The sequence below is a fragment of the Notechis scutatus genome, chromosome 2 (assembly GCF_049901735.1).
Source record: "Notechis scutatus isolate UNSWTSFEM ecotype Mainland chromosome 2, rNotScu1.2, whole genome shotgun sequence".
Taxonomy (NCBI): domain Eukaryota; kingdom Metazoa; phylum Chordata; class Lepidosauria; order Squamata; family Elapidae; genus Notechis; species Notechis scutatus.
The window spans coordinates 9,800,184-9,810,625 of record NC_142010.1 but is presented as its reverse complement, the minus strand read 5'-3'; positions in this window follow the sequence as shown (position 1 = coordinate 9,810,625).

Below are 10,442 nucleotides of genomic sequence, written 5' to 3'. Positions count from 1 at the left end.
GAAAAGGGTAGAAGGGGGAGGCGGTGCACAGCTCTTCCAACGGCTACCGAGGGAGCCCCCTGGAGGTCTTGCGGGTGATGTCAGAGGACACGGAGGGCACCATCATGTTCCATGCGGGACTCGGATGATGGGCATTGGAGTAGAAGGAAAGTGTCCTTCTAACATTGCCTGGCTAGAAAGGCCGTGTCGTCTCCAGCAGGCGGCAGTTTCGAGATTTTCCTCTTTTTAATGCCTGAGAGCCGTCTGCGGTCTTGCGAACATCGAGGAAATCTCTTGTGGAGACTCAAAAGCCGCTTTCCTCGAGAGCAGCTTCTCTGCTGAAGCGTCTGTAGGAGGCCTCAAAAGCGAACAACAATCCTGTCAGAAATGGCAGGGCAGTCTAAAGACAAGAAACAAAGCCTCTCTTTGAAAGACAAGCTTCTGTGTTGTGGTTGTTGGCAAACTCAACTCTGAAGCGATTGAAGATATTATGGGGCCTGGTAGAGACACAGGGAGGAAAGAGATATGTTAGGAAAATAAAGATTTGTATTGACTTTCTTTAGTGAGTTCAATTATTACAGCTGCCTTTTCAAAGTCACGCCTATGAGCTGCGACGGAGAGTTGGAAGCACCAATAGGTAGCCCAAAATAATAAAAATAATCCTCGGGAAACAGAAAAAAAAACCAGACCCAAAAGAAATCAAGTTCCAAAATGGAGAGAAAGCTGAAACTCATAGACCTTTTAGAAATTTTACTTCAAAACAAGGTGCTATGATGGAGAAATGAGGAATGTAACATTGAAATCTCACATGTGACTGGAGAAAAGCTGGAATTACAAAACTAGAAAGGGAAATAATGAAAAGTAAATATAAGGCTTAGATAAAGGTAAAGGTTCCCCTTGCACAGATGTGCTAGTTATTCCCAACTTTAGGGGGTGGTGATCATCTCTGTTACAAAGCCGAAGAGCCAGCGCTGTCCAAAGATGTCTCCATGGTCATGTGGCCGGCATGACTAAACGCCAAATTACCTTTCCACCAAAGGTGGTCCCTATTTTTCTACTTGCATTTTAACATGCTTTTGAACTGCTAGGTTGGCAGAAGCTGGTAACAGGAGCTTACCCCATTGGGCGGCACTAGGGATTTGAACCAATGAACTGCTTATCTTTCAATTGACAAGCTCAGTGTCTTAGTCACTGAGCTACCATGTCCCTTCAAATACTATGAGGCAAAAAAGAAAAGATAATAGTTTTATGTAAGTGTTCAATCGGGAATACAATGTAGGAAATATGAGTAGGAACCTTTAGACCTTTGGGGTAAAAGAAGGTGCATTTTTAGGCCAAAAGAAATGAAGACTTCACTAGTTTGAAGAGATTAGTCTGGATCTGGAGGTGACAGTGCAAGAACAACAAAAAGATTTATCTACATTAATGAAATAAAGAAATGGGGAAATAGTGTTAAAAGTTTTAAAAGAATAGAATTAACACCCCCCCCTTGCCAAAAGCCTACTTCTTCTCAGCTAATTTTGTCAGCCTTTTATTATGAAAAAATTGACATAACAACAGCAAAATTGGTGCCCTTTCACCTTTTGATCCAGAACATCAGTCAACAATATGTAAATGAAGACTCAATCATCCCAGCCAAAAGTTTAAATCATGGTAACTGGACCAAAGTTTATTAAACTGATACGTTTCGTTATTCATCCAAGTAACTTCTTCAGTCAAAATGAAAATTTTTGGTTAGGTATAGAGTCAGAGTTGTCGGAATATACTAACTCTGCCGTAGTGATTGCAGGAGTTTCCCCAAAATGAAATGCAATATGTAAATGAAGACTCAATCGTCCAGGCCAAAAGTATCTAAAAAGATTAAATTGTGGCAATGATTTAAATCATGGCATCAGTGAACAATGTTTGAATAGTTTCAGAATAGCCTGATCCTCTGAGAGTCTGAAGTAACGGCACTCCAGCACAAAGCCTTCCGAAAGTGTTAATTTCTTTTAATTTTTAGAGTTAGAAAAAAATGAAATTTAATAAAGTCTCACAAATAACCATACCATTGCTATTTAATTAACTTTATTTTAAATCAAATTTAGATTTTTACCTAATCCTTGTCATACCATAGAAAGGCAAAAAATGCTTGAAAAATGTGTTTTTGAACATGCATTTCATGGGCTTCCCTTTGTTGTGGCTTATTTTGTGAGAGAGGAATTCTTTATCCTGAAGAAATGGATGAATAAATTTCCATGATTTGCTAGTATGATGATCTCCATATCTAAGAGCCGCTTCTCCTTACCTCTGTCTGTCAGAAACTGAAATTATTTTCTGAAGTAGTTTTTCTTAATTTTCTTAATTTTATGTTATTTTATTAGGTTTTATTTATTTATCAATAAACCAAAGGTCTCCTTTCTTGCTTGATCATTTGCAATATCAGCACACTGAAGTCACTTTCATTTTTATGAATCTCTCTAACTTGGCAGAAAGAGAGAGAAGCGACTGTCGTGTCCGGCGCAGGAAGGAAGCTCGGAGTCAGTGACAGAGTTCAGCTCTTTATTGTGCTCCAGTACATGCTTGAGAAAGGAAGGGAAATCCCGGCTTTTTATTTCCAAGCCGCGGCGGCCCGCGACCAATGACATCGTTTGAATCTCCCGCTCTTGGCTCAACCAATAGCGGGAGATTCCTAACGGATAATCCGGGCGGCTTGCCCGACCATCCGTTGCCGCGCGCAGCCATCGCAACGCGGGTTTGCAAGTATGTTAATTCTTTGTACAGAACACCCCTCCCTCTTGGTTCGTTCCTACGCAACGTAGTCCCGTAAGTAGGGGGCTCCGTACTTGTCTACTGGACCTGCGCAGGTCAGTTGTTTCCTGGCTCCCGGCCTGTTTGGTCGGGTTTTTGTTGTTCTCAACCTATTTGATGGAATCGTCTGGAGTGTGGGCCTGCTGCTGCAGCTCCCTCCCGGTCTACCCGGGTTGGTCGAGCTGCGGCTTTTGCCGCTCCCGCTTGGTCTTTCAGGCTGGTCGAGCTGGCTTGGCTGCTTCTCCCTGGTGCGGCTTCGAGTTGGCTGATATCTGGTGAGTATTGTTGGTTGTGTTCTATTCTTTCTTGGTCCCCTGTATTTTCCCTCCCCCTTGGTTTGTGTTAATGGGGTTGTCTGTGCTTGTTTGCGTGTCGGTTGTGTTTTTTATTCGAGATCTTAACTGATCTATGTGGCGTTCCACGCTTGTCCATCCGTTGTTTGTAGTCTGTATGAATGGGGACCTGTTATTTGGGTTATAGTTGCCGGTACCCATAGTGGGTCTCCGGTAAGGTTTTTGCGTAGACTGCATCGCCTGGTTTAAATGCCCGGTGTTTGCTTGATGAGTCCGGGGTCTTTCCGGGTTGTATGTGGGGTGCAGTCTGTCAAGTGGGGACCTTAGTTTCCTCCCCATCAGTAATTCTGCCGGGCTTTTGTTTGTTGTCGTGTTAGGGGTTATATGTTGTATTAGAAGCAGTTTATTTATTTTTTCCTGTATATCCCCGTGCTCGATTTTTTGATAGTTTTTTGTGAATTGGACCATCCGTTCCGCCCTACCGTTGGCCGCCGGATGAGCCGTCGCTGTCAAGGCGTGTCGTATGCCCTTTTCTGCTAGGAATTTTTGAATTCCAGCGAGGTGAATTGGGGCCCGTTGTCCGACACGATGACATCAGGAAGGCCGTGGGTCGCGAATAGTTTATTTAGTACCCTGGTGACGGCTTCAGTTGTGGTGGTTTTCATGTTGCTTACCTCCAGCCAATTGGAGTAGCGTCCACCGTGATGAGGAATGTGTGTCCCCTTGTGGGACCGGCAAAATCTATATGTATTCTAGACCACGGTCCCCTGGGGGTCTCCCATTCTAATATAGGCGCGGCAGGGGGATTTGGTCTGGTTTCTTGGCAGCGTGAACACCTGGCCACCCACCCTTCAATTTCTTTATCTATGCCTGGCCACCACGCGTAACTTCTGGCCAGGCTTTTGTTCGTACGATGCCTGGGTGCCCGTCATGCAGAAGTTTTAATACTTTCCTTTGCAACTTCTCTGGTACGACCACCCTGTCCCCCCATAACAAACAACCTTTCTGTAGAGATAGTTCTGTTTGTCTGTTTCTGAAGGATTTGAATGATTCGTCGTTGTCTTTTTCCGGCCACCCTTTCTCTACCCAGTGCAATACCCGCGCCAGACGTTTGTCTTTATTTGTTTCTCGGGCAATGTCTGACGCGGTTATGGGCAGGTCGGGTAGCGCCTCTATGCTGAGGGTGGTCGTCGTGGGTGCTGGGTCATCGTCGAGGTCGGGTAATGGTGAACGGCTCAGTGCGTCTGCATGGGTGATTGTCTTACCGGGCGGTGAGTGAGCCGTAGTCGTAAGCGGCGAGGAATTGACCACCTTGTCATCCTGGGGGATAGGATGTTCGGTGTGGCCCTGTTTCCCGCCAGGATTCCTAGCAACGGTTTGTGATCTGTGATAATTGTGAATCGGCCGTAAAGATACCGTGGAATTTCTTTACGGCTGCAACGATGGCAAGGGCTTCCTTGTCTAGTTGACTGTAGTTTCTTTCTGGCTTGCTAAGTGTTCTTGAGAAAAATGCAATGGGTGCTTCTTTTCCGTCTGTTAGGGTATGGCTGAGGACGGCACCGACGCTTAAAGGTGAGGCGTCGCATGTGACGGTAAGGGGTAGAGTCTCGTTGTATTGTATGAGGACGGCGTCCGAGGTTAGCAGGTCTTTTGTTTTCCTGAATGCGGTTTCCTCACGCGTCCCCAGGACCATTTTGTTGTTTTGTCCAGGAGCCTATGCAAAGGCTCCGCCCATGATTGCCTTTTGGGGTAAGAACACGTTATAAAAATTGAGTAGTCCCAGAAATGCCTGTAACTCTGTCTTGTTTTTTGGGGTGGGCTTCCTTGATGGCTTTTACTTTGTTCCCGGTCGGGTGGATGCCATGTCGGTCTAGGAGGTACCCCAGAAACTCGACTTTCTCTGTGTAAAGTTGGCATTTCTCCCTTTTCACTTTTAAACCGGCCCCTTTGAATTTCTCTAGTACTTCCCTTAGGCGACCCTCTAGTTCTTCCCGGTTTGTTTCTGATACTAGTACGTCATCGAAGTAAGGGACCACCCCTTTTATTCCTTGTAGGAGTCTCTCCATGAGGCTTTGAAAAATCCCGGGGCCACGCTGACTCCAAACTGAGTCGGTTACAACGAAATGCCCCGGTGGGTGACAATAGTTTGTGCCTCGGCGGTTTCGTCATCGACCGGCAGCTGCTGATAGGCTTGTGCCAGGTCGAGCTTTGAAGACTTTGCCCCCCCGTGAGTGAAGTAGATGTTGCACGACTGGGACGGGTATGCGCTTTGTTGCAAGGCGCAATTGAGGGTGGCCTTATAGTCCCCACAAATCCTTATTGACCCGTCTGGCTTGACTGGGGTGACTATTGGGGTCTCCCACCGGGCGTGATCAATTGGCTGTAGAACCCCTGTTTGGCAGAGCTTGTCGAGCTGCTCGTCTATTTTCCCCGAGCGCGAAGGCACCCGCCTCGGCTTTAGGCGGATGGGGTTGACGTTTGGGTCTAAACTGAAAGAGATAGGGGGTCCCGGTACTTGCCTAAGGTGCCGTCGAATACTTCCTGGAAGTCCTTAGCCAGCTGCTGTTCCCAGTCGGTTTCCTCAGTGTGGTTTATCCCAGTGACCCGATGCCCAATGGTGCGAACCATTGGGGTCCCAGGAGGCTTGGTCGGTTCCGGTCCACTATTGTGATGGGAAGTTTTGCGGTGCGGCCCTTGAAGGCTACGTTGAACTGTCCGGTCCCGATGACGGGATGCGGTTCCTTGGTAGTCTTTGACTATCAATCTTTGGTTCTCTAGCTCAGCCTTGTGGAGATTTGGTACTAGTCGCTTGATTTCTTCCCAGGCGATCATGGAAAGGTAGGACCCGGAGTCCACCTCCATGCGGCAAAGCTCGCCCTCGATGCTTACTTCCACGTAGACCTTACGGGTATTGTTGGTCTCGGCGTGGCCAATTGTGAGTGTCTGGTGGGTTTCCTCCCTCTGTTGGTCTCCCCCGTTTCGCCGGCCCCGGCTGTCCCTGTTCCAACGAGTGTCGGGTTGGTGCTCTCGGTGCCTGGGGGAGGTGTTGTCTCGCCGCCGGTTGCTCGGCTCTCGGCGTCGGGGCTGTATAATTTTTCCTAAGCCGGCAGACTCGGGCGATGTGGCCCCTCTTGTTGCAATTCCGACAGGTCGCGTCGAAAAACGGCAGTCTGCTCGGTAGTGGTTGCCCCGCACCCCGCACACTGGGTCCCCGACTTACGACCTCGTTGGTCTCATCGTGTCTGGAGTCGATGGACGTCTTCTTCTTCTCCTTCGCCTGGGGTGTCCGAGGCGGAGTCCAGGTCGCCATGGTGTGTGGTGGTTTCTCGGCGGTTAGCTTCGGGGTTGTCGGCGCGGTCCCGTTCTCCGTTTTCCGTAGTCGAGCTGCCGATTTCTTGGTGGCTTCGGCAGCAGGCGCTTCTGCCAGGGCGACATCGAGACTGATGTCCCCCTTTGCCATTAGACGGCTTTTCAGTGCCTGGTCCCGGAGACCTAGGACTACGCGGTCTCGGAGGATGTCGTCTAGTTCATGGAATTCACACAAACCCCGAGGTCCCTTAGAGCGGCTATGAAGTCGTTTATGCTCTCGTCCTGCCGCTGATTTCGCCGGTAGAATTCGTCTCGTCGGATGAGGATGGGTACGGTGGGAGCGTAGTGGTTTTTAGCAATGGCGCAAGTCGGCCCAGTCCATCGTCTTTACGTCTGCGGGTTTTGCGAGGGCTTTCGCCATTTTGAACACTGCGGCCCGCTGTGTGTCAGGAAAACAGCCCTTTCTTGTTTCCGTTGGCATCCTTCAAGTTGCTACTCTCGAGGTACATCTGGAAACGATCAGCGTACGATTCCCAGTCCTCGGTAGCCGGGTTGAATTGTGCGGGCGGAGTGAGGCCGCCATCGTGTTGGTCTTTGTCTTCCTCCGGACACGTGCTTGGTGGTTCCTTCTTGGATCCCACCACCGTCGCCAGTGTCGTGTCCGGCGCAGGAAGGAAGCTTCGAGTCAGTGACAGAGTTCAGCTCTTTATTGTGCTCCAGTACATGCTTGAGAAAGGAAGGAAATCCCGGCTTTTTATTTCCAAGCTGCGGCCTCGGCCAATGACATCGCTTTCGAATCTCCGCTCTTGGCTCAACCAATAGCGGAGATTCCTAACGACTCAATCCGGGCGGCTTGCCCGACCAATCCGGTTGCCGCGCGCTTTAGTCGCAACGCGGGGTTTGCAAGTATGTTAATTCTTTGTACAGAACAGCGACAGACTAAACTCTATATAGTTTTATGGAACTTCAATCTTCTTTGGACTTATAAGCTCATATGTATTCCTCATTATGGAAATTTCAGTCCACTAGAGCTTTGCAACTATCTGGAGACATTGGCAAAACTGAATGTGCCCAAAGTCGTCAGAAGTGCCCACAATCACTGTGGAGTGAGATCGGCGGCATATAAAGTTAATGAAGATAAGTAAATATGTTTTTCCGTTTAGGAATAGCAACATTGTACAATGACCCTGGGCCGGTTCCCACATGTTGAACCCGCAAATGACCCAATTCCATTTTAGCTACATCTGTCACACTGTGTGAATGCAGCCATACAGTTGCCAATTACTACAAAATCTTTGTTGTTCCCTGCTTTATTTTTGCAATACAAACCTCTCTTCTCTCTTCTGCTTCTTCACATGGCAGCATAACCAAAGATTTCATTCTGGATTCTGATTTCAGTGTGAGAAAAAGGACTACACTCTTGGTGGCTGGCATTGACATCACCTTCAATTCAATAAAGGTCCCAGAAGTTTCCTCGAGCCACAGAGATTAAAATGAAAGACAGTCAGATCCCAAAAGGAGTCACAGTCTGGCCTGGCAGGATAAGAGTTTGGGGGCAGGAAGAACTCCCCCTTCCCAAAGCCCCTCTGGATCTCCCCCAAATTCCTCCCCTTGCAGCGCTTGAGATGAATAGGAGAGAGAAGAGGGATTTCCCCAAGTATCTTCACCATCAGTTGGTCCTTGGACCTCAAAGCCCTTGTTTCCCTCCCTTCCTCCTCCCCATACAGACCCCAGTGGGGCCACTCACCTGCGAGGGGGCTGCTAAATGGCCTGGTTCCTCCCTGCATTGGAGAGACAGACACAAAGAGAGGACAGAATGGGAATGGGAGTAGAAATGCTTTGTCCTGATCCTCTCTTTACCATTAAACCTCTGCAGCTTCATGAATCTCTCAGAGGAGACCAGCCTGTTTATTTATTTTATTATTAAACTTCTATGCCATCCATCTGTTCAAGATGATTCTAGGAAGCTTACAATAAAATGCCATGTAAAACATTTAAAACAATAAATTAAAAACCAGATTTCCCCCACTAGATCACATTGCTATGACTCCAACAAAAAGATCATATCACGATATGAGAAAGATGTTAAAATGTGTGGCTTTTATAAACAACCCACAGAACTAGATCAGATATTAACTGGGATGGATGAAAAACTATTTTAAAATATAGCTACTTATTGAGTATTAAAATGGAAGAACAGCAAGTAAAGGAAACAATGATAGTATGGGCTAAAAAATTTGGTTATATTATAGATAAATGGCAGAAATTGTGGGATAGGAATTATAAATTAACAATGTCAACTGCATACCAAGAAAATCTGTATAAAATGTTTTATAGATCAGTGAGTGGTCGGCAACTGGTGGGATCCATTGGTGGTCCGTGAAATTTTTTTGGTGGTCCACAAAGAAATGACCCCCCAAAGCAATTAATCCAGGCTGTGCACCGCCCACATGGCCCACCCACCCACTGGCCCCCACCCTTTGGCTGAGCGCAAACCTGCAAAAAGCGGTGTAGCCCTCACTGGCCAGGACGAGGTAATGGTACTGTTGCAGCAAGAGAGGGCTGGCAACACAGGCGGGCTGGAGGGCGATGGAGATGGCCAGAAGGTGCAGGAGCGCTGCGCTACTTGCATTTGCACGGCACTCCCGCACCTTCCAGCTCACCTGGGCAGAAAAAGTACTGGGAGGGGGCAGAAGGGCAAGTCTGCACTCACCATCCAGTTCAGAGGTCCGAAATGGGGTGTCGGCGGCATCAGTGTCAGTTTTGTCATCCCTCTCAGCGCTCTGCTCTGCTAAGACTGGAGTGCAGCACAACGGCCAGGCACCTGGAGCCTCTTCCTCTTCCTCCAACCTGGGCTCACTGCTGGTGGGTGGGGGCATCCTTGGGAGATGCCCTCACCGCGTGGGGAGAGCCCAGCACCTGTGCACTCCAGGGAGAGGCTGGAGAGAGGGACCATTCTCTGCTTGGAAGCGGTGGGAGAAACCTGGAGCTTAGTCTCAGGGAGTCCTCTTGTGTTGAGGCCAAAGGGTGGGGTGTCGGATACCCAGACCAAAAGAGTGCCAAGGAAGATGGGCTCCTAATAACCAGGCAATCCCCCCGCCCTTCAGCCTCCACACAAGAGGACTTCAGAACAACTCTCCGTGCTCCTCCAGGCCTGGCTTGCTGAGTGGGGGGAGCAGCCCTGACATCTCTGCTGCCCCACCCCCGGCCCCAGCCATCACTGCCCGGGGAAGGCACAGGAAAAGAAAGCGAGCAGAAACATAGCTCTTGCTGGGGTAAAAAAGAGGAGATAGGGGAAGGCACAGGAAAAGAATAGCGAGCAGAAACATAGCCCCACCCTTAGCAGAGCAGACCGTCGAGAGGGATGACAAAACTGACATTGACGCCCCATTCTGGACCTCTGAACTGGATGGTGAGTGCAGACTTGCCCCCTCCGCCCCCTCCCACCAACCAGTACTTCTCCTGCCCCAGCTGTCCCTACAGCCTGCGGCCATCGAGGAAGAGCCTAGGCCTGGAGAGGTGAGCTGGAAGGTAGTGTGGCCTCCTGCACCTTCCAGCCCATCTCCATTGCCGTTTCATCCCACCTGTGCCGCCAGCCCCCTCTTGTTGCAACAGCACCATTACCTCATCCTAGCCAGTGCTGCTTTTTGCACATTGCACCACCTGCAAATTTGCATATTATAGGTGCCACCACTTACAGCGGAGACCCCACCCTGGGCCGGTCTCATATTCCAGAGCTGCAGTAGTCACAAGACTGGCCCTTTGATTATCCCGGAGCAGCTCATCCATGGCAGGCCAGTGCACAGGCCAGTCCTGTGACTACTGCAGCTCTGGAATATGGGACCGACTTTCCCACCACCGTCAGCAAGCCACCGTCAGTCAAAATTCATATTAGTGGTCCGCAGGATTTAAAATTATGAGTTTGGTGATCCCTGAGGTCCAAAAGGTTTGCGGCCCCTGTTATAGATGGCACTTTTCAACCACAAGATTGGCAAAGATGTTTAAAGACATGGCCACTAAATGTTAGAAATGTAATCAGACTCCAGGTTCGTATAATCATATGTAGGGGAC